The 23479-nt window shown below is 44.0% G+C and overlaps 2 long non-coding RNA genes across 2 annotated transcripts in view; one reads left to right on the top strand and one right to left on the bottom strand.

Annotated features, from left to right (window-relative positions):
• LOC116090738 overlaps positions 1-23479 on the bottom strand; it is a 31058-nt gene that overhangs the window by 7004 nt on the left and 575 nt on the right. The gene's annotated exons all lie outside the window — the stretch shown is intronic.
• The window catches only part of LOC116090737, a 14704-nt gene continuing 6456 nt past the window's right edge, over positions 15232-23479 (top strand). Inside the window, exon 1 of the long non-coding RNA XR_004118803.1 lies at positions 15232-15374. This is a non-coding gene — a long non-coding RNA (uncharacterized LOC116090737). The remainder of the gene's footprint in view (positions 15375-23479) is intronic.

Raw genomic sequence — 23479 nt, 5'->3', positions numbered from 1 at the left:
TAGCCAGAGAGATGGCTGAGCACATAAAGGCACAGAGAACCCTGACCATCTGAATTCTGTCTCAGGAACACACATATAAAAACCAGTGTAGTAGTGTGACTCTTTGATCCTATTACTCCTACAGATGAGAGGCAGAGATAGGAGAACTGTCCATGGCCAAAAGCACTAGCCTAGAGTACTCAGTCCACCAGAGTGACAAGGGAGACCCTGTCTCAGCAAGGTGCAAGATGAGAACTGACCTTTGCAAGTTATCTGACTTCCATTTGTGCACCTGCACACACATACACACACATATACACATACACACACACACATAGACACATACACACACACACATACACACACACACATAGACACATACACACACACACACATACACACACATATACACATACACACACACACATAGACACACACACACATACACACACATATACACATACACACACACATAGACACATACACACATAAATACATACACATACATGCACACACACACATACACACACACATATACACATACATATACACACATAGACACATACACACATAAATACATACATATACATGCACGCACACACACACACACAAACAGACACACATATACTCATATGAAAGAAAGAAAAGAAGTAAATGGCTGGGTGGTGGTGGAGCACGCCTTTAATCCCAGCACTTGGGAGGCAGAGGCAGGCGGATTTCTGAGTTCGAGTCTAGCCTGGTCTACAGAGTGAGTTCCAGGACAGCCAGGGCTACACAGAGAAACCCTGTCTCAGGAAAAAAAAAAAAAGCCAAAAAAAAAAGGAAAGGAAAGAAGTAGATGGTCCACTTGTAAAAAGCAAAAAGAATAAGTTTCTGTGAAAGTTCATATATGCTCGGCCCAGGGAGTGGCACTATGAGGAGGTGTGGCCCTGTTGGAGTAGGTGTATCACTGTAGGTGTAGGCTTTAAGACACTCATCTTAGCTGCCTGGGAGTCAGTATCCTGCTAGCAGCCTTCAGATGAAGATGTAGAACTCTCAGCTTCTCTTGCGCCATGCCTCCCTAGATGCTGCCATGTTCCCACCCTGATGAGAATAGACTGAAGCTCTGAACCTATAAGCCAGCCCCAATTAAATGTTGTCCTTTTAAGAGTTGCCTTGGGACTGGGGAGATGGCTCACTGGTTAAGAGCACTGACTGTTCTTCCAGAGGTCCTGAGTTCAACTCCCAGCAACCACATGGTAGCTCACAAACATCTGTAATGGGATCTGACACTCTCTTCTGGTGTGTCTGAAGGCAGCTACAGTGTACTCGTGTGTGTGTGTGTGTGTGTGTGTGTGTGTGTGTGTGTGTGTGTGTAATTCTTAAAATATAATTTTTTTAAAAAAAGGAGTTGTCTTGATCATGGTGTCTGTTCACAGCAGTAAAAGCCTAACTAAGACCTAACTAAGACGGTTTCTAAGAAAACAATACTAATACAATACACAGTGAGAGCCAGTTTCAAAACCAAAATTAGTTAGTTAATTTAAATAAAGTGAGTTTTTCTTTTTTTTTTTTCTTTTTTTGGTTTTTCGAGACAGGGTTTCTCTGTGTAGCCCTGGCTGTCCTGGAACTCACTCTGTAGACCAGGCTAGACTCGAACTCAGAAATCCACCTGCCTTTGCCTCCCAAGTGCTGGGATTAAAGGCGCGAGCCACCACCGCCCGGCTCAATAAAGTGAGTTTTTAAGAGAACAGCATTGGAGAGATAGATGGCTCAGCAGTTAGGAGCACTGCCTACTCTTCCTGACAAGGAAGGGCAGGGGGCGGTCTTGATTCACAGCACCCATCCAGGAGTCAATAATCATCTGTAACTACAGTTTCAGGGGATCTGATACCTCCTCAGGTTCCCACAGGCACTGTGCAAAGTGGTACACAGATGCACAAGCAGGCAAAACACCCATACACAGAAAGTAATAAAGGAAAAAGAGAAAATCATATATCTGTACATATGAATCAAATTTCATATGATATACATGATATACATACATATATATCATAGCGGATTTCTTTCTCAGGTTGCTCTTGTAGCCCTGCCCATAGGTAACAAACCCATCTTTTCAAAGCTTGATCTGGCCTTCATTTGTTGGCACACACCTGCAATACAAACACTTTACAGGCTGAGGCAGGACACTTCAGCTTCCAGGCCAGCCTGAGCTACAAAGCAAGTCCCTATCTCAAAAACAAAGAAACCCACATCGTCTAAAGAAAACTTTTGATATATTCCATAATTATTTACGTCACTACGGAAACAGAAGGCTTTGCAAGTAAGAAGCCAAACTGCTCTATTCTCTTTCTCAAATGTCAGCAGTATGTTGGCAAAGATTCCAAGAGGAGTGAGAACAGAAAAGCAGCGACACCGGAGAGTCAAAAATGCTCCTCCTACAGACACATCAGTCAAAAAAAAAACAACAGCAGCATCAACAACAACCGGAAAAGAAAGATTGCGCTCAGGACAGTTTGCAGTCAAATTTACATCATCTCTATAACTTCCTCCAGTATACACACTAACATTTTTTTAGATTAAAATGTGGTAACGAACGACCAACTTAACAATAACTCTCTTGAAGTACTCCAGTTCACTTGTTCACAGACAGCAGGACCAGTGAGGTTTCATGACTCAAAAGGATAAATCCTGGCTCGGATACCAGGCTAGGCAGCCTGGATGTTCATGTAAACAACCAATCGGGAATCAAACTTAGAAACGTAACAAGCCATTGTTGCTGAGATGTGAAAGAGGAGCAAACAGCACAGAATGGCGTCAGTTTAAGGATGTGTCATGTGAATCCGCCTACAGACGACTCTGGGAGCTGTTCCTGAAATGGGAGGAGGCTGTCACCACCTCTCCTGGTGGCACAGGCACAGCACTGCGCAGCAGAAATCAAGTTCTTTTGGAAGCGTACCTCCCTTCACCAATCCTTTCCTCTCCATCCTGAGGGTTGAACTTGATCCTTAAGCTAACCTCAGCGATGAGCTGCTAGAGGAGGGAAATGGTAACATTTTACAAACACCTACAAGCTAGGAGCTGGAGCACTCCTTATAGGCAGGCATCCCTCAAGTCCTCGGGAGGTGTGGAGGGAAGCCTGGTTCCCCACAGTGAAGGGAAGAGACTGATTGAGAGCCCACGGGAGGCCATCCAGGCTAATGGTGGTGTCCTGCTCTTTCTTCTCTGCAACAGATGTCAGAGGAGTGACTACTGGTAATGTTGGGTCCCTTTCTGGGAAGAGAAGTCTATAGTTTTTCTCATGGAACTGAACAAAGGCTCAGAAGAATTAAATATGCCTGATGCTGACGAAGTGAATTTAGGACCACAGAATTGGCTTAGTGGGTACATGTTCTTGCTACCAAACCTGATGACTTGAGTTCAATTCCTGTGACCCATGTGATAGGAAAAAACCAGCTCTTGCAAGTTGTCTTCTGACTCTCACACATGCTAACTTCTCATGCTGCCCTCACCCAACAAATAAACACGTAAAAAATCACTGAAATGTAACAAAACATTTTAAATAAAAAAAAATTTTTAAAGTCAATTTGAACTGTGAAAACCATTGTGTTGAAGGCTCGTGTCTGTTACCAGCCACAAGTCCTGGGTCTCTTCAACATCATTACACAACCTCTCCTCATGGAACAAGGCAGTCTCCTTGTCAGCCTCGCACTGTTTCAAGCCACAGGTACACACCATATAGCTAACTACAAAGTGAAGATGTATCAGACTATCCGACTTAAGGCTTTTGCAATTCTTTTCAAGAAGGTTCTATATAATTCTGAAACCCCACTCCACCCTCTGGAGATACTATAGAATCTTCTGGTACAAACTAAACCCAGACCTTCACCTCTTGAGTTTTAGACAGGATTTCATTATCCTCCTCATCACTGTTTGCCTGTATAGACTTGGATTCTTAGATTTCTACCAAGACTCTGTTCTCTTCCTTTAGTCATCTTTGCTTTGCCTGTCTCCTGTTGGGTTAGAGTGATCTGACCATTATCAGACAGAAAACCATTCTTGCTGCTTCACTACTTATTCATACAACATGATGAAGTTCTTCCTGCACACACACACACACACACACACACACTCACTCACTCACCACCACACCACACCACACCACTGTGCTGGTTTGATTGAGAATGGCTACCCTATGTTCATATATTAGAATGCTTGTTCTTACAGTTTTAGAAAGTACTCCATGACCTTCATGGCAGGGACTGTGGCAGGCAGGTAGGCAAGGCGGTGATCTTCACGCAAAAGCCACATGGGAATGGATGGTATGGACATCTAAAAACTCAAATCCAGCAGGGCGGTCGTGGCGCACGCCTTTGATCCCAGCACTTGGAGGCAGAGGCAGGTGGATTTCTGAGTTCGAGGACAGCCTGGTCTACAGAGTGAGTTCCAGGACAGCCAGGGCTATACAGGGAAACCCTGTCTTGAAAAAAACAAAAACAAACAAAGATTTATTTATTTTACGTATATGAGTACACTGTAGCTGCCTTCAAACACCAGAAGAAGGCATCAGATCCGTTATAGATGGTTGAACCCCCATGTGGTTGCTGGGAATTAAACTCAAGACCCCTTGAAGGCCAGTCAGTGCTCTTGACCACCAAGCCATCTCTCCAGCCCAAAGGTCACACCTCTGAGTCCTTCCCTAACAGGTCCACCAGCTAGGAATCAAGAATTCAAATCCATGAGCCCATGGCTCCAGTCTCATTCAAACCATTATGCATTGTAATGGCACCTGTTCTGACAATCATACTAAAGAACTGACAGCGAGTGACATGGCTATCAGCTCAATCCTGGTTACAGCTTTCACAAAGGACACTCGCACTGTAGTTTACATGATATGGAACTCTTTTCTGTTGGTTTGTTGGTTTGTTTTGAGACACATCTCCCTACATAACTTAGTAGCCTAGGCTAGTTTGGAACTCCCTCTGTAGCCTAATATAGCCTCTAGTTTATACCTCCTGCCTTGATCTCCCAAATGCTGGGGTTACAGACATGAGCCACCCACCACCTCAAGTTTTCAAAAGCCCTTTATAAATGAAAAAAAAAATTCATTTCATATTTGTAGTGTTCTAGGGAAAGCCTAGAAAAGTATCCCCATCCAATGGCAGATGAAAACTATTTGAAAAAGTTTACTGACATGTTCAGGGTCAACGCAACCAAAAGAAGGTTTGGCAGAATGAAAAGAGGGACGCCTCAAGAGAGAGAACTATATGCTGAGATGTCCTCAAAGAAACTGTTGACTCTCAGCCACAATGATATGGGGGACCTTCTCCCGGGGTGGAGAGGAGGGAATGGAAGCAGCTGAGTTCTACTTATCTCCTAATTCAGACAAAGGACCGTGTATTAGTCAGAGTTCTCTAGAGTCACAGAAATTATGGAGTGTCTCTATATATTAAGAAAACTTATTGTGGGCTGGTGAGACAGCTCAGTGGTTAAGAGCACTGACTGCTCTTCCAGAGGTCATGAGTTCAAATCCTAGCAACCACATGGTGGCTCACAACCATCCTTAATGAGATCTGATGCCCTCTCCTGGTGTGTCTGAGGATAGCTAGTGTACTTACATATAATAATAAATAAATATTTTTTAAAAAAAAGAAAAAAAGAAAACTTATTGTAATGACTTATAGTTTGCAGTCCAACTAACCCAACAATGGGCAGCTGTGAATGAGAAGTCCAAGAATCTAGTAGTCACTCAGTCCCACAAGGCTAATTGTTTCAGCTGGTCTTCTGTATAAGCTGGAATTCTGAAGATGTAGGTTCCAACAAATGTGCTGGAAGTAAGAGCAAGCAGGCCAAGAAAAAGCAAACTTCCCCTCTTCCATTGGCCTTAGGTAGGCCTCACCAGAAGGTATGGCCCAGATTAAAGGCATGTACCGCCACACCTGGACCTAAACTGTTCTTTACTTGAAACTTGTTCTGTCCCAGGCTGACCTTGAACTCAGATCTGCTTGTCTCTGTCTCCTGGGATTAAAGGCATGTATCACCTTGCCTAGGCTGAAGCTTCTCTCTTTTTTTTTTTTGTTTGTTTTTGTTTTTGTTTTTGTTTTTTGAGACAAGGTTTCTCCATGTAGCCCTGGCTGTCCTGGAACTCACTCTGTAGACCAGACTGGCCTCAAACTCAGAAATCCACCTGCCTCTGCCTCTCAAGTGCTGGAATTAAAGGCATGAGCCACCACAGCTCAGCTTGGGCCTAAGCTTTTCATGGCCACTATGCCTCAAGATCTAGATCAAAAGCCTGTGTCTTCTAGCCTCAAGACCTGAATCACAGGTGTGCCCTCCATTTCTAGATTATAGCTCACTCAGATATATAGTCAGGTTGACAACTGGGAATAGCCATCACAGACTGTGTTTCAGAGACAACGGAAAGACTTGGGAAAGAAGCCTGAAGTTCTCCGTGGAGATGGAGAACTTAGAAACACTGGGATCTATCATTAATTAAAGCTGGGAGTTTGCCAGCTTATTTTCTTCTGCATATTTGATAGGTCACTATAAAACATTAACTTGGAACTCAGGTTAATATGATGTGCAGAACTCTGCCTTTCCGCCTTCCTCCCACCCTCCCACTCCCACTGCCATTAATTGCTGTGTGGTCTCCGTTTGCTGTTTCCTCCTCCCTCGGCACCACTCATTTCCTTCCCCTTTTCTGCTTCAGGCTTTCTCTCCTCACTCCTCCTCGCTGTTTTCTTCCTGTACTCCTGAAGGAACCAAACAGTTCCATTTAAGGATTCTGTGAAGCAACGGAACAGACTAAGACTGGTGGCTAACCCAGAGAATGGAAGACATCCCAGGAAGACATCCCGCACTAGTATCCTAAGGCCGGTCAGCATGGACTGGTCTGGCTGTTTCCTGCTGTCTTCTTGGCAGCAACTCCAGGGATTCCAGATGGTCCTAGAAAAAAAGTCTCTGGCCAAGAGATACTAAGACAGAATTGATTTTAAGACCCTGTTTATGTACTCTAAAATGCAGTTGAATCTGTAAGCCCAAAATGGGTAGACTGGCCTCAACGTACAGGCAGGTCCAAGGCGGCTTCATGAAGGAACCATTTTAAGATGCCAGGTCGAGTCCTAGGAGAATGCCAGCAAAAAGACGCCAGCTCTGGGTCTGAAGACAAGGAGACATACAGACGATGTCTGGGTGTCAAGAAAGGGCCAGCCCAGAAGCTTCTTGCCTAAGAAAGGATGCTCTTTAGGGATCTGCTCCACTCCCCAGCCATGCATACCATCTGCTCACGTCTACTCCTGCACAGTACCAAAAATTTGATACTGAGCCTGCTTCGTGCACACATCTTGTGGAGCCCCTTCTGCTGGTAAGAACTGATTATAGTCTGTTTTAACGCCTGCCTGGAAATATTCTAAAAGATAAGTCCTGGCATACTGTAGCACACTTATAACCACAGCAATCCAGAGAAGAGGACCCCTGGCCACGTTCTGACTATTAGAAGGATTGGAAAATCAACTGCATTCCAGTGTGCAGGTCATCCTTAAGTTGATCCTATTTAGTAAGTTTGAAAACAGCCTGGGCTATATGAGACCCTGTCTCAAAAATGAAAGTATAGAGCCAGCAAGATGGCTCAGAGGGTAAAGGTGCATGCCATGTAAATCTATCAACTTGAGTTTAATCCCCAGAACTTATGTAAATGTGGCAGGAGAAGACCAGCTCTAGCTAGTTGTCCTCTGACCTACACACACACACACACACACACACAGTCGCATGCACACATGCACACACACACACAGACAGATAATATTACATTACAGTGAGAATTCATGGAGACTATTCCACCACCCTCACCCTACTCTAAGGACATTTACAGACAAGGACAAGGACTACAGCACTAACCACATAGAACTGCTCATGAGCCATCCCCGAGCCAACTGACTCATCAGCCTCGGGACTGCAGCAAAGAACTGCTCTGAGCTAAAAGGAAGAGAACCTAAGACAGAAACCTCAGGGATCTCTAAGCAAGCTATGCACTCTGGGTGTGGGCAAAGCAGCTAGCCTGGTGCAGCAGTGCAGGCTGTAATCCTAGAGTTTGGGGAGTAAAAGCAGAAAGACTGAGCAGGGCCAACCTCAGCTACATAGTTAGTTTGAGGTCAGCCTGGGCTACATGAGACTGCCTCAAAAATCTAAACCAAGGGTAGCAAAATGATAGCTCAGTAGGTAAGGACATTTACTGCTAAGCCTGACAAACCTGAATTTGATCCCTGGAACCCAAAAAGAAGAAGACAAGAACTGACTCAGAGTTGTCCTCTGGGTGTTATGTGAGCACCGTGGGACATGAATACTCACATACAAACACAAACAAAGTAAATAAATGTGAAAAAAAAAAAAAAACCACCACCACACACAAATGGCTGCCCTGTGGACAGACAGAACTTGTAGAGAAAAGATGTGAGCTAAAATAGAACAGCACTTCAGCATGGAAATTTGAGTTCTCGGTCAAAGAACTCCCTGTGAGCACCAGGCTAGAGATCATGGGAGGGAGGATTGTTTAAGAATCAGAGCAAAGAGGATGTTTGGATCACCCGAAAGGGAAGGGGCTCTCAGTCCTACCGTCTTCCAACTGGAGTCTTTTATTTACTTATTTTATTTGGTTTTTAGGAACAAGGTCTCTGTGTAGCTCTGGCTGTCCTGGAACTCACTCTATAGACCAGGCTGTCCTGGAACTCATAGAGATCCCCCTGCCTTTGCCTCCCGAGTGCTGGAATTAATGATGACACAGCACGATGTACTGTGCTTCTCTTCTCTTCTCTTCTCTTCTCTTCCCTTCCCTTCTCTTCTCTTCTCTTCTCTTCTCTTCTCTTCTCTTCTCTTCTCTTCTCTTCCCTTCCCTTCCCTTCCCTTCCCTTCCCTTCCCTTCCCTTTCCTTTCCTTTCTTTTCTTTTCTTTTCCTTTTTAATCAGGACTAGTAAGCACTAGTAAGGGCTATAGATGGGTGTTTCTAGCCAGTGAGATAACCCACAAAAACCTTAATAATCCCAACAAAGGAGAAAGGAAGTTCCTGACTTCTCTGGGTCAGAGACCCTGGAACAGGGTTACATCACTCCCCTGTAAGCCTAGCACTCAGCAGGTTGGGGCAGGAGGATCTGGAGTTCAAAGCCAGTTCAGGCTGTGTAGTCCACTTCAGAACAAAAACTCCAATAAGATATAGTGTGAAGTTCTCAGAACCCTGTCTAAAGCAAAGTATAAACCACATGGGTGCCAAGGAGAGGGAGGGTCTCTCCAGAACCCAAGAATCGTGCTCCTCCCATCACTGATGGTAACACAGGAAAGATAAAAACAGACGCACTTAGCTCATATCTGTTTGCCTGAGGCATTGGTGAGTGCTCTGTCCATGAATGGCCAACAAATCAAACATAGTCCTAGGTAAGTTGACAGCCTTGACTTGGTAGTTAAGAGCACTTGTGTATAACCTAGAGGACATGAGGTAGGTTTCTTGGACTCATGTACCAAGCCTGTCATGATCGGGCCCACACCTGTAATTCCAGAGCTGGTGGGTGTTGGGAACAGAGACCAGAGGGACTCAGAGATTTACTAGTGTGTGTGTGTGTGTGTGTGTGTGTGTGTGTGTGTGTGTGTGTGTAGTTTAGGGAGAGGTTCTGCCTCAAAGAAATAAGGCAAAAAGTAATAGAAGAGAACTCTCAGGGCTGGAGAGATGGCTCAGCAGTTAAGAGCACATGGCAGCTGTAACGCTAGCTCCAGGACACCCTACACCTTCACAGAGACAAACATGCAGACAGAGCACCAATAAGGAAGAAGGAGAGAGCTGAGCAATGGTGGCACTCGCCTTTATTCCCAGCACCTGGGAGGCAGAGGCAGGCAGATTTTTGAGTTCAAAGCCAGCCTGGTCTACAGAGTGAGTTCCAGGACAGCCAGGGCTACACGGAGAAACCCTGTCTCGAAAAAAAAAAAAAAGAAAAAGAAAGAAAAGAAAAGAAAGAAAGAAAGAAAGAAAGAAAGAAAGAAAGAAAGAAGGAAGGAAGGAATGAAAGAAGGAAAGAAAGCAAAAGCAAAAGAAAAAGAGCCAAAAAGGAAGAAGGAAGAGGAAGAGGAGGAGAAGGAAGAAGAGGACTCTCAACAACCACCTCTGGCCTCAGAGAGTGCAGGGGCTGGGGGGATGGGGATGAAGTAAGCTAAACAGAAAAATAAAAGATGTTTGAAAAATAAGAACTGATCATGGTGGCACACACCTTTAATCCCAGCACTAGAGAGACAGAGGCAGGTAATTTCTGAGAATTCAAGGCTAGCCTGGTCTTTCTATTGAGTACCGGGCCAGTCAGGGCTACATAGAGAGACACTGTCTCAAAAAGGAAAAATAAAAAATAGGAGAGGGGGCTTAGAGAGGTGGCTTAGTGGTTAAGTTCACTGGGTACCCTTCCAGAGGTCCTGAGTTCAATTCCCAGCAACCACTTAGTAGTTCACAATCATTTATAATGTGATCTGGTGCCCTCTGCTGGCATGCAGGTAGATATACATATACATACAAATAAATTCTTAAGAAGTTGAAAAAATAGGAAGAGTTAGGTTTCTTAATGTTTATTTATTCCTCAAGTACTGTCTATCCTTTTTCTTTTTTCTTTTTCTTTCTTTTTTGTTTTTTGTTTGTTTGTTTGTTTGTTTTTGTTTTTTCGAGACAGGGTTTCCTCTGTGTAGCCCTGGCTGTCCTGGAACTCACTCTGTAGAGTAGGCTGGCCTCGAACTCTGGCCTCTGCCTCCCAAGTGCTGGGATTAAAGGCGTGCACCACCACCACCTGGCAAAGGTTTGTTTATTTATTACATGTAAGTACACTGTAGCTGTCTTCAGACACCCCAGAAGAGGGCATCAAATCTCATTACAGATGGTTTGTGAGCCAACATGTGGTTACTGGGATTTGAACTCAGAACCTTCCGAAGAGCAGTCAGTGCTCTTAACCACTGAGCCATCTCTCCAGCCTTCTTTTTCTTTTTTAAGTATTTGAGACATGTCTCTAGTCTGCAACTTGCCAAATAAATTAGGCTAGCCAGCTTCCCTGGCACTAGGATTACACGTGTTTATAACCCTACTTAGTGTTTCTTTTTGTGGTTTTTGGGTTTGTTTGGGGGTTTTGTTTTGTTTTGTTTTGGTTTTGTTTTTTTTGGTTTTTCTCAAGACAGGGTTTCTCTGTATAGTCCTGGCTGTCCTGGAACTCACTCTGTAGAACAGGCTGGCCTCGATCTCAGAAATCCTGCCTCTGCCTCCCAAGTGCTGAGATTAAAGGCGTGTGCCACCACTGCCCAGCTTAGTGTTTTCTTATGTGGATTCTGGGAGTAAAAATCAGGGCCTCATACTTGGAGAGCACTGGAGCCACCTTGCCTCCCTAAACCAACAGTTCTTGCCAGGCTTGGTGGAGCAGACCTCTAACTTAGCACTCGGGAAGTAGTAGCAAGAAGATCAGAAGTTCAAGGTCTGCTTGTGTTTGTTTATTGCTTTGTTTTTTTATTTGTTTTGTTTTGTCTCACTATGTAGACTAGGCTGGTCTTGAACTTAAAAAGATGCACTTGCGTGCTGGACAAAGTCTACTTTGATTCAGTGTAAACTGAGTATAGTGGTACACAGCTGTTATGCCAGGAATTAGGAGGCTAAAGCAGGAAGATCTCAAGTTCCAAGTCTGAGGTCAGATGGAATCAAGCACACAGTAAAACTGATAAGGCATAGAAAGGACAGACAGGGCACTTTAATATTCTCTATTACAAAGACGTACTTGTGTTCCTGGAAATGTGCTAGACTGTTATCAACAAAAACTATAGTGAGGGTTTCAAGAAATATCTGAGCCCAGATATTCAGAGAATAAGGAACCAAGATAGGGATGCACATAAAAACTGTGGCAGACCTCCTGACTACAGGCTGACTGATTTAAAAATTTTAATTCCTGCCGGACAATGGTGGAAAACAACCTTTAACCCCAGCACTTGGGAGGCAGAGCCAAGCAGATCTCTGAATTTGAGGTCAGCCTGGTCTACAGAGTGAGTTCCAGAACAGCCAGGGCTACAGAGGAAAACACTGTCTTGAAAAACCAAAAGGAGGAGGAGGAAGAGGAGGAGGAAGAGGTAGTTATAAGCAGCAAAATTACACATTTTGTCTCAAGAAACAAAACAAGGTGCTGGAGAGATGGCTCAGCGGTTAGGAGCACTGACTGCTCTTCCAGAGGTTCTGAGTTCAAATCCGAGCAACCACATGGTGGCTCACAACCATCTGTAATGAGATCTGACGCCCTCTTCTGGTGTGTCTGAAGACAACTACAGTGTACTAATATACAAAAAATTAATTAATTAAGTAAGTAATTAATTAAAAAGAAAAGAATCAATGTATCTCAAAGCATGGAGGCTCTGTAGCCTTGTTTCTAGAAGCAAACTTTGGGGCTGGCAAGATGGCTCAGCTGGTAAGAGCACTGACTGCTCTTCCAAAGGTCCTGAGTTTGGATCCCAGCAACCACATGGTGGCTCACAACTACCTGTGATGAGATCTGACGCCCTCTTCTGGTGCATCTGAAAACAGCTACAGTGAATTACACCGGAGTGAGCCGGGGTAGAACGAGTAAGGTGGAGCAAGCGGAGTTCAGTTCCCAGCAGCCACACACATGATAGCTCATGTCCATCTGTACAGCTATAGTGTACTCATACACATAAAATAAATAAAATAAATCTTTGAAAAACAAACAAAAACAAAAAAACAAAAAAACAAGGCAGGTCTAGATGGCTTAGAAAGTAAGAGCAATTCTTGTTCTTATAGAGGACCTGGGTTCCATTTCTAGGACCCACACAGAGACTCACTACTGCCCATAAGTCCAGTTCTAGGTGATCCAATGCCTTCTTCTGACCTCCTTGGATACCAGACATGCATGTGGTCTATAGACGTACAAGCAAGCAAAGCACTCATACACATAAAAAAGAGGGGATGGAGGGAGAGAAAGAAAGAGAGGAGAGAAGGAGAAGACGGAGAAGGAGAAGAAGAAAGGAGAGGGGAGAGGAGAGGAGAGGAAAAGAAAGAAGAGAAGAGGAGAGAGATAGAATTATAGCAAGTTAAATTTCATTCATTTGTTTAATTTTGAGACTGGTTTTACATTGTGTAGCCTTGGCTGGCATGGAACTCTCCCTGTAGAGAACAGACTGGTGGAGATTCATAGAGATCTGCCCAGTTCTGCTTCTTGATTGCTGGGATTAAAGAAATGTTCCACCATCCCCTGCTCTCCATTTATTTCTTTTGTGGTATGGTGGTGATGATGGCTGTGAGTATGAATCATTGGGGGTTAGAGGACAACTGTCAGTAGTGTGATGAGCTCACTCACACCACAACACATGTGGACATCAGAGGATAACTTTCTGGGGTTGGCCTTTTTCCTTCCACCACGTGTGGCCAGAGAATGGAGCCCATGTCCTCAGGCTTGGCCACTGCATCCTTATCCACTGAGCCATCTCACCAGCCCACTCTAAGTTAAGTTTACTCATTTGGGGAATTTTTTAACATTTTATTTTATGTGTATGGCTGATTTGCCTGCATGTCCATTGGTGTACCAGATGTAGATTTGGTGCCCAGGGAGGCCAGAAGAGGGTGTCAGATTCCCTGTAACTAGACTTTCAGAGGGTGAATCACCCTGTAGAATCAAAACCTGGTCTTCTGAAAGAGCAGGCAGTATTCCTCTTCACTGAGACACCTGTCTGCCCAGCCCTTGTTTTGTAAGTTGTGGGGTTTGTTGACAGTAAGACAATTGGTTGTTTTATAAGATTTTTTGAAGAAGATTTATTATGGGGGCTCTAATTAGGAAGAGGGTGAATATAGAAGAAAAGGGGATGGGGTGAAATAACAGTAAGGATGTTCAAAGACATCATAAGGAACCTTTTTCTTTTCTTTTTTTTTCTTTCTTTCTTTTTTTTTTTTTTTTTTTTTTTTTTTTTTTTTTTTTTTTTTTTTTTTTTTTTTTTTTGGCTTTTTCAAGACAGGGTTTCTCTGTGTAGTCCTGGCTGCTGTCCTGGAACTCACTCTGTAGACCAGGCTGACCTCAAACTCAGAAATCCTCCTGCCTCTGCCTCCCAAGTGTTGGGATTAAAGGCGTGTGCCACTCCTGCCCGGCAAGGAACCATATTTTTAACAATCCAAGGGAAAATACCTACAGCTGGGCAGTGGTGGCACATACCTTTAATCCCAGCACTTGGGAGGCAGAGGCAGGCAGATTTCTGAGTTTGAGCCCAGCCTGGTGTACAGAGTGAGTTCCAGGACATTCCAGGGCTATACAGAGAAACCCTGTCTCAAAAAAACAAAAAAGAAAAGAAAAGAAAATACCTATAATACATGTAAGTCAGTGTAAAATATACATACATAGTTTAAATATAATTTTCCCATTTGAGCTGACAATGCTCCCCTCAACGGCCAGAGAGTATCTTAACAAAACGCCAACACCAGGCATGAGAAGCATTCAACTCAAGAGTTTTTTGTTAGGGTTGTCCAGAGACTAGCAAAACATTATAGGCTATAGCTATTGCCCCCAGTTGCTTCGCAGAGATAAAAGGCTAAGTTCCTACTTTCTAATGGCGTCATGCATTTCAAATAAGGGGCCCACCAGCCCCTGAGCTGAGACTATCCTGATTGCCTCCTCCTTGAGGACTAGCTTTCATGGTACCAGAAAGCACCATTTCCAAAAAAGGAAAACAATCAAGAGTCCTCTCCAGACATGATGCCTATGAACCACAACACTGACCAGCAGCGCTCAACAGTCTTAGAGGTACAGTAGTGGCTTACATACCATGGTGATAAGTTTACTTAGGACCTTAGGCCTAGTACTGGAAACTTAACCACCTACCCAATGCTAATGAAGTCATGGGCGTTGGGTGAAAACCTACAATTGCCACTTTATTAAACCAGTATAACCCTTAACTTCATTCCAAATGTTTGTCTCATATCCACAGATAAGTGTGGCCCTTACCCCTCATCAAGAAACATCCTTTGTAACAGAGAGGGACCATCATAGAAAACCACAACCACTTAAAATACAGAGTTGCGGAGCCCAATCCCAACTAATGCATCTACAATACAACTTCTGTCCCTAAGGTTCAGGGACCACCATGGTAGAAGGGACAGAAAAATTGTAAGAGCCAGAGAACAGGGAGTTTACTGTGAGGTTGTAGGCCTTAGGAATGTCAGAAGCCACACCCATAAAGTCTCATCAAATGACTGGTTAAACAGGAGCAGAAGAAGGATGACACCGAGAGACAAGCTACCATGAACAGGGAAAGCTCACACGGCCTGAACCCTACACGATGACTACAGGAAACTGAGGAATGCTGGGAGTGGGAAAAATAGTCTGCCCCAGGGAAGAGCACAGCAACTGGTTATCCAGCACCAAACGGTGAGTTCTGAAAACATACATGCAAGTAACATTAGACAGACTAGGCAGGTTGTATTTGTATTTAGGAACACACACACACACACATAATAACAATTAATGAAAAAAGAGCCATATGATAGTGGCTCATGCTTTTGATCCCTTTCTGTCTCCCAGGGTAGCAGGGAGGCCATGAATTTGAAAGAGAGCAAGGAGGGGGGTATATGAGGAGGTTTGGAGGGAGGAAACAAAAGATATAAAATGATACAATCATATTATAATCTCAAAAGAAAGGTTAAAATATCTTTTTCCCTTTGAGACAGGGTTTCTCTGTGTAGCCCTGGCTGACCTGGAACTCATTCTGTAGACCAGGCTGGCCTTGAACTCAGAGATCTGTCTGGCTCTGCCTCCTGAGTGCCAGAATTAAAGGCATGTCTGGCAAAAATATTTCTTTTTAAATCGTGTGTGTGTGTGTGTGTGTGTGTGTGTGCACGCACATGCATAGATATGTGCACATGGATGCAAGTGGCTAGAAGAGGGCCTCATGTCCATAGAAGCTGAAGTTACAGGTATGTGTGGAGCAGCTCAGTGGGGTACAGGGACCTCAGTCTAGTTCTCTGAAAGAGCAAGAAGCATTCTTAACCACTCACCCATCTTTCTCCATCCCTGAGGGATATTTTGTTGGTGTTGAAGAGGCAAGGTCTCATCTGTCCCAAGCTTGTCTTGAATTGACATTAGAGGATGATATTTCAAGTACTCCTGCTGTTTGAAACCAAGCGTTTGGGGAACTTGGCTGTACTTGTTCTTTCCTAGTTACTTGATAGGTATGTCTAAGAATGTACTTTCAGCTAGGCTTGGTCCTGCTGCCTCATAATCTCAGCATTCCAAAGGCCAAGGCAGACGAACCACCTCAGGCCAGCCTGGGCTACAAGGTAAAACTTGACTCAAAACAAACTGATAAATCAGCCTGCTTCCATCTTAGTCTTGATAGCCATTTTAAAGTTAAAATAAAACAAACAAACAAACAAAGACAAAAAACCCAGCTAGGTTCACCTACAACTTTAAATAGAGATGGTTATGTACTGCTCTTTTAGAAAACAGCAACCATGCCGGGCAATGGTGGCGCACACCTTTAATCCCAGCACTGCACTTGGGAGGCAGAGGCAGGAGGATTTCTGAGTTCAAGGCCAACCTGGTCTACAGAGTGAATTCCAGGACAGCTAGGGCAATACAGAGAAACCCTGTCTCGAAAAAAAAAAAAAAAAGAAGAAGAAGAAGAAAAGAAGAAAACATCAACCATGTCTTTGTTTCAAAAAGTTGTTCTGACCACCTTCTACCTCCTTTGTTTTGGGAGGCTGTTAGGATGAACTTGTCACACTGGTGTTCTGCTTCTATAATCCCATTTGGCTGCCGAATCAACCCATCTGGAAACCTCCTACTCCTAAGCAGTGAAAACCCTTATCTTCCCCATGTCCATTGCTGATCTCTGGAGATAAATAGATAGGGGAGCCCATGTACACAAATAAAAAGCTTGCTTCAGTTTGGCCATGATTTGGGTTGGTGGTCTTTCGCCTTGAGTCTGTGGGATTAACAAAACATAAACAAGGCTGAAAATGTAGCTCAGTTAGTAGAATATATGTCTAACATACACACATAAAGCACTACATTTTTATCTCTAGCACCACAAAAACTTGGCATGATATCATGATCTCAGCTCTCAGGAGGTGGAGGCACTCCCAGCTACATAGTGAAAAATAAAGAATTTTGTAAATGTAACTTTTATTCACCAGATGTAATTGTTGTCTCCGAGACTTACTGCTGAATAAGCTCACCTTTCTAGTTCTTTCTGAACTCTGGATGGCTGGCTCAACTCAGCTGTTCTAACTCAAACTCCTCTCTGAGCCAACTTGAGTTGACTGATTCAAACTGGCTTCTCTCAGCTCTGACTGATTTTGTCTCCTTGGCCTCATACTAACTTTGGCAGTATGTTTTAATCTTCTTGCTCTTTCTTATTCTTTGGCTTCAACTCCCTCTGTATGAACTCACAAACGAACTCAACTACATTTATTGTATTCACTAACTAGAATGCCAGACTCAGCTGCACTCAACTCAACTCTGAGCCCTCTCTGTGCTGCTCTTAAGCAGCCTCTCTTTCCTGTCTGTTCTCATGAGAACTGAGCATATCCTATCTCTGATTCATTTCGTCAAATCTTTCTCTCATTGGTTACTTTGTCTGCCCTTCAAACATGACTACTTCCATCTACAAATCAACTTTACCTTCATTGTTTGGGATTAAAAGTTTATACTAAGGGCATGTCTGTATTCTGTCCAGAGGGATTAAAGGTATGTGGTGTGTCTACATTCCAGCCAGATCATACTGTAATACAGGGGATGTCTGTATTCCAGCCCGGTCACACAGACCCAGAAAGTCTTTCAGTGTGATCCCTTGCCAGAGCAGCCATGTTGCTGGATTAAAATTCTTCTACAGGATTTAGTTTCAGTTTGGTGGCAGAGAACTGTTATGAGTAAATCCATCTTGATTTGCTCCCTTAATTCAGTGTAAGAGGTCAATCCAGGGCTGGAGAGATGGCTCAGCAGTTAAGAGCACTGGCTGCTCTTCTAGAGGTCCTGGGTTCAATTCCCAGCAACCACATGGTGGCTCACAGCCATCTGTAATGGAATCTGATGCCCTTTACTGGTATGTCTGAAAACAGTGACAGTGTACTTCCACAAAATAAATAAATATTAGAAAAAAAAAAAAAAGAGGTCAATCCAAACTAATCCTTCCTATAAACCTTATTTCTAGGCTTCCCATATTCCTTGGCTCATGGGCTCTCTATCTCTCCTGTCATGTCCAGGAATGTGAAGGATGTCCATTGCCATCACTCTGTTGTCCTCTTCTCATAAGGTCTCTGTCATTACACCAGGACCACCAGCTAGTACAGCATCACCAAATTTGTAACCTTAACTCCAGCTGCAACCTTTTGATGGAATCAAATATAACTATAGGTTCCTAAGATTAGAAAGCAGACATATTGAGTTTGCTTTGTGGTGATGGGGACTGATCCAGAAAACTACACACACTCTCTAACCTCAAGAAAGCTTTTTTTTTTTTTTTGAGACAGGGTTTCTCTGTGTAGCCCTGGCTGTCCTGGAACTCACTCTGTAGATCAGGCTGGCCTCAATTTCAGAATTCTGCTTGCCTCTGCCTCCCAAGTGCTGAGATTAAACCTTAATCCACTACTGCCCGGCTCAAGAAAGCTTTTAAAAGGTTGGCAGCTTGGCAGTCAAGACCCTCTATAATAGTAGTAGTGGTTACTAACTAACATTGTTTGTTTGGCCTTTTCAAATACATTTATTTTATTTTATTTATTTTCTGTATATGGGTATTTTGTCTGCATATGTATAATGTGCACCATGGCTGTGTCTGCCGAGGCCAGAAGAGGACTATGGATCTCCTGGAACTAGAGTTATAGCTGGTTGCAAGCTATCATATAGGTGCTAGGAATTGAACCTGGGTCTTCTGAAAGCATCAAATGCTCTTAACCAGCTCTCAGACCCTGTTCACTTTTATGTGTGTGTACATGCATACATAAGGAGGTGAGTGTTTGGGTACATTTGTGTGCACAAGCATGTGGAAGCCAGAAGTCAGCCCTGGGTATCATTCGAGAAAGCCATATACTTCCTTTAAGTCAGTATCTCATTAGTTTAGCAATTAGATGGTCAAGCCCCAGCGATTATCAATGTGTATCACCATACTTGACTTTTTTATCTGGGCTCTGTGGATAAAATTTAGGACCTCATGCTTGTGGGGCAAATACTTTACTGACTGAGTTACTCCCTAGACCTGGCTGCCATTCACTCAGTGTCTTCTATGACTTTACATGCTTCATTACATACCAATAATATACAAATAATTATCCTGGCAACCTTAGGGGACTGGGGATAGTGTGTTCCTCTTTATAACTGAAACAGGCTCAGAGAGAGAAAATAAATTGTCCAGGCTCACACCCATGGAGTGGCAGGGTCAAGATCAGAATTAGGTTCAAAAGAACTCCACAGTCTATATAAGTAAACTAACCTCTACCCATGTGGTCTTTCAGTCCATCCTCTACCCCTCCCCCAGAAGCCATGAGACTCCAATTTCGGGGGTGCTGTCCTCAAACCTCAAAGTCCATACTCACCAAGTCTATAAAATCAGTTTCAAAGCCATTCCATCAGAGATATTTTCCTCAGACCCTCACTAGGAACCTCTTACTGTCCCTTGCAGGCCCACACAGGTCTCAACCGCTTCTAGTAAAGCATTTTGCTCCTCTTTAAACAGTGGTATTTGAAGGGACACTGTCTTTCCCCAAATTCTAATCCCTTTCAGATCAGGAACCATCCCTCCCTTGGTTTTGCCCCTCACAATGTCTTGTCATCTCTTTGTACATTTATTGACATTCACTGGGATACTTTGAACTGAAAGACCCCATAGGGAGTTCCCACTCAAGTCCCAGGAGACATGCACCCAAAGAACATGAAAAGCTGTCTTGATGCAAATGCAGAGGTAGTTTTATTCAGGGCCCTGGTTCATTTCCCAATCCAACTTACGCAGGAGTCTAGGGAAATCCAACCACGAGGTCTAGGGGTTAAGGCTTTTTATAGGAAAAAAGTCTGGGGAGACAAAGGAATTGGTGTGGCTATACATGATTGGCTATTTTGAATGTCGTGTGTGCAGATCAGAGTTGAGAATTCCTAAAAAAGGTGAAATTCCTAGCAAGAGGGGAGAGTGCTATTCAAAGTTCATACTGACCCTTAGCTAACACTTAAGGAAACCAAATGGCCCAGGGTCCATCACTCAATGTCTGGCCAGGCGTGTCTCAGGCGCCTCAGCGGAATACCTCCTTGCCTTATCTCTGAGATTTACACCCCTGGTCTGGGCTCTCTTAACAGCTTTTCCCTGGCCCGGCCTCGCTTCTTGCAGGCCTGGCTCCGGTGGTTTTCAGTACTGGTCTCAAATTTAACTCTTTCAATCCCAGGCTTACGTGGGCAAGTACCTGCTAAATTTTTATTTTCTTTTTCAGAACTAAGTGGCTCTGAAAGTTCACTCTTTGGGTGCCCTCTCCAGTGCTCCCCACTCTAATTGCATAGCAACTGCTGATAAAACAAAAAGAACACACAAAAATGATAATATTGAGTTCAAAATCAAGATTACCATCTCTGGGACCTTCAACTAAATGGGAACTCGAAATCATGAGCAGAGCTGAAGTTTCAGGCTGCAAAGCCCTAGTCAAGAAGGGGAGGAGACAGCCAGGCACAGAGGGCAGAAAGTCCTCCAGGCAAGGGGAGCTAAAGCCACACTCAGAGCTCAAGGACCAGGGTGACATCCTTCACTGCAGAACAAACCTGGGGGAATAAGATGACTTACTGACAGCTGCCCAGGGTGATAATTCGTTAGTCGTAAAAAGAAAGCTTTAGAACTGAAGAGGTAGCCCCGAGGGTAGAGAGCTTGCCTAGCACTCATGAGGCCCTGGACCTGGCTTCCATCCTTGCACTGCATACACCTGAGTATGTGCATACACCTGTAATCCGAGAATTCAGGTGTTCAAAGTCACCCTTGGTTACATAACAAATGAGGGCACTATGAGATCCTATCTCAGAAACAAGGGCCTAGAGCCAGGTATGATGGCACACACCTTGGATGCCAGCACTCAAGAGGCAGGGGCAGGTAGATCTCTGTGAGTTCAAGGCCAGTCTGGTCAAGTGGTTGAAGGCCAGCAAGTTCGAAGACAGCCAAAACTACATAGAGAGAGCCTGTTTTTTTGTTTGTTGTTTGTTTGTTTTTTGTTTTTGTTTTTTTTAATACAGAAACTAAATGTTCTAAGGCAGGGTAGAAAACCTGAATTGAGATTAAATAATTTCAACATTGTAGTGCTAGGGTGTTGGGGTGGGTGCTGTGGTGTTAGGGCGTTGAGTGGGTGCTGGGGTGTCAGGGTGCCGGGTAGGTGCTGTGGTGTTAGGGTGCTGGGTGGGTGCTGTGGTGCTAGGGTTCTAGGTGGGTGCTGTAGTTTATGCCTGTACAGCCTAAACTGGCTAAAGAGTTGCTTGTACTCACAAGTTTGAGGCCAGCCTGAGCAACACAGTGACACCGCACGCATTGTTGTTCTCTTTCTCCTCCCTCCCTTTTCAAATCCTATTTCTTATTTTGAGACAGCATAGATACCCAGGCTGACCTTGAACTCATTTTGTAGACCAGGAAGGCCTTGAATTCCCTGTCTTTAAATGCATAGCTGACACTATGAGCCTGTGCCACTAACCCCATCTCTCTTGGGGTTGGTTGGTTGGTTTTGAAACAGGGTCTCAAGTAGCCCAGACTGGGCCTTGAACTTGCTACACAGCCAAAGAAGACCTTGACCACCTGATCCCAGTCTCTACCAGCCACCTAACTAGTGCAGAGTGCCAGTCTCCTGTCTCCCTGCTTTCGCTACAGTTTTCGTGAGCAGAAGCTTTTAGGCATAAAATACTCATTTGCATTCCTCTCAATCAAGTCGGTACTTAGGGGATGAATTTAAACCACCAGAGGAGGCAAACTCTCACAGACGTTTTAACAAAGGAGTGGCTGGCCTTCAGTGGTTGAAAAGTTTGACTAGGTGACTTGGAAATGTGGGGCTCCTGCTGGGTACACACTGGGCTCCTGAGGTCTGCAGCTCTGCTTAGTCGCCTGGGAGCCTGCTCTACTCACAGCTGGAGAACTGCCACACCTAGGACAAAGACAATGGTGTCCCCTCAACCCGGCAGAGCCTTTCCCTGCCAAGGCCCAGACAAAGAGAAGTCACATGTGACCCTGCATGTGACCTAGCCCCTGAATGAGGGCCAACTCATCTTCCCAGCACTGGCGGTCAGTGTTAAAGGCTCAGCAGGCTCAGGCTAGGCCCAGGGTCACTGCAGGTCGTCCTGGTACTTTGATTTAATTTTATGTGTACACATGTACGTCTTTATACTACGTGCATGCCCAGTGCCCAGAGAGGACAGAAAAAGATGATGGATCCTCTGGAATTGGAGTTACAGATCTGGTTGTGAGATACCATGTGGATGCTGGGAATTGAACTTAGGTCCTCTTAAAGAGCAGCCAGTGTTCTTAATTGCTGAACCTTCTCACCACCCCTTATATGTATCTTTTCTATTGTGTATATTTGTGTACGTTACTGTGGGTTTGTGCATGTGAGTGCAATCACCCTAGAAGTCCAGAGGCATGAGATCTCCCCGAAGCTATGGTTACAAGCTCTTGTGAGACAACTTGCATGGGTGCTGGGAATCAAACTCAAGTCTTCTGCAATTATGCAAATAATAAATAAAAATAATAAAAGAAAATTAAAAAATAAACTTTAATACAGATTAAATGTTTCCTGCTTTTCCATTTGTATTGCATTGTTAAATAATCATGTAAACTCTTTTTAAAAACTCACTGAACATTTCAGAATTATTAATGGAGCTTAGTTCTTGGTGTAGTCCTTCCCAGCAGTAGCACCTACAATGAGTGGTGAGCGCATAAGAGCCACAGGCTAGGGGTGGAGAGATGGCTCAGTGATTAAGAACACTGACTGCTCTTTCAGAGATCCTAAGTTCAAATCCCAGCAACAATATGGTGGCTCACAACCATCTGTAATGGAATACAATGCCTTCTTCTGGTGTGTCTGAAGATAGCTATATACACAAAATAAATAATTTTTTTTTAAATTTATTTTATTTATGTGAGTACAGTGTAGCTGTCTTCAGACACACCAGAAATGGGCATCCGATGTCATTACAGATGGTTGTGAGCCACCATGTGGTCGCTGGGATTTGAACTCAGGACCTTTGGAAGAGCAGTCAGTGCTCTTAACCCCTGAGCCATCTCTCCAGCCCAATAAATAATTCTTAAAAGAAAAGGAGGGGCTAGAGAGAAGAAAAGAAGAAAGAAGAAAAAAAAGAGAGAAGAGAAGAGAAAGACTTTTAAAAATCCCAGCATTAGAAAGACAGAGGCAGCCAGGCAGTGGTGGCACACGCCTTTAATCCCAGCACTTGGGAGGCAGAGGCAGGTGGATGTCTGAGTTCGAGGCCAGCCTGATCTACAGAGTGAGTTCCAGGACAGCCAAGGCTACACAGAG

The sequence above is a fragment of the Mastomys coucha genome, unplaced genomic scaffold, assembly GCF_008632895.1.
Source record: "Mastomys coucha isolate ucsf_1 unplaced genomic scaffold, UCSF_Mcou_1 pScaffold15, whole genome shotgun sequence".
NCBI lineage: Eukaryota > Metazoa > Chordata > Mammalia > Rodentia > Muridae > Mastomys > Mastomys coucha.
This window is presented reverse-complemented; position numbering and strand designations above follow the sequence as displayed.